Here is a 1,328-nt window from a genome sequence, read left to right as displayed (position 1 = left end):
CAGTGTGATGTGTATGGACACAGGCTCTCATGTCCAACATCTCGGAGGGCAAACAGCAGGGCTGTAGACTACCTGAGGAACTGGCTAGCGTGCGTGTGCTTGAAATAAGTTCTTCTTCCTAAATCATTTCAGGAGCTTCTGGATGGTACGAGTTTCCATGACTAACAAAAAGCTTGGAGGTGTAATTCCCCTCAGCTGTGCCTCAGGAGAAAGGCCTGGAAATCTGCTTCTGAGAAACAGCCAACAAAAATCTCACAGAGCACACGTCATCCCCAGATACACAGAGGGGTTGCCGTGGGTTGGAGCTGACTTAATTGAACCTGGCTAGCTCATTGGAAGAATGGCAAACCTTCATCTCTCATACTTTGGGCCTGTTGCTATGGGAGGCTGTTCCTTGGAAAAGGGACCTAGATCATGCTTGGAAAGATGGAGGGTCAGTGAAGGAGAAGAAGACCTCCAAGTAGATGGATTGCACAGTGACTGCAGCAATGGGCTCAAACGTGTCCGAGATGACGAGGACAGCACAGGACAGGACAGGGCTCAGGTTCGTGTTCACAGGGTCAATATGGGTCTTACTCAACTCCATGGCACCTAACAAAAACAACAAAAACCCGAGGTCCCTAAAGAAAAGTTGTAAACGGGAGCTCTGGTAGCCTAGTGGCAAGAAGCTACACTGCAATCCCAGAGGTGGTGGTTGTTACATGCCGTCGAGTCGCTTGTGACTCATAGCAACCCTATGTATAACAGCCCTAAACCCTGCTCTATCCTGTTCCAATATCACTGTCTCTGATACACCCACCCCGATTACCCCAGTCACTGAATCAATCCACCTCATAGAGGGCCTTCCTCTCCTGTGCTGTTCCTCCACCCTCCCAAGCATGATGTCCCTCTCCGAGGACTGGTCTCTCCTCACAACATGTCCAAAGTATGTTAGATGGAGCCTCAGAATTCTTGCCTTCAGGAAGCCGCCTGGTTTAACCCTCTCCAGGAGGAATCTGTTTGTTTTCTTGGCGGTCCATGGTACTCTCAATATTCTTCTCCAGCACCACAGCTCAAAGGCATCAATTCCCCTTCTATCCTCCCTACTCATTGTCCAACTCTCTGATGCATAACAAGAGATTGCAAAGACCATAGCCTGTATCAGACGCACCTTAGTCTCCAGAGAGACACCATTGCTCTTTAGTACTTTGAAGAGGTCACTAACAGCAGACTTTCCTATCTCAATACAACTTTTAATTTCCTGGCTGCTGGTGCCAAGAGTGTTGACTGTGGAGCCAAGCAAACTAAAGCTGTGAACAATCTCAATCTCTTCACCATCCATCCTGATG

General features: G+C 48.5%; 1 protein-coding gene across 1 annotated transcript in view; it reads right to left on the bottom strand.

The window, feature by feature from the left end:
- GLB1 (galactosidase, beta 1) overlaps window positions 1-1,328 on the bottom strand; it is a 77,041-nt gene that overhangs the window by 56,149 nt on the left and 19,564 nt on the right. The gene's annotated exons all lie outside the window — the stretch shown is intronic.

The sequence above is a fragment of the Elephantulus edwardii genome, unplaced genomic scaffold (assembly GCF_000299155.1).
Source record: "Elephantulus edwardii isolate Elephantulus edwardi_28Jun2011 unplaced genomic scaffold, EleEdw1.0 scaffold00091, whole genome shotgun sequence".
NCBI lineage: Eukaryota > Metazoa > Chordata > Mammalia > Macroscelidea > Macroscelididae > Elephantulus > Elephantulus edwardii.
Note: the sequence above shows the minus strand (reverse complement) of the source record. Positions and strands in the feature narration are given on the sequence as shown.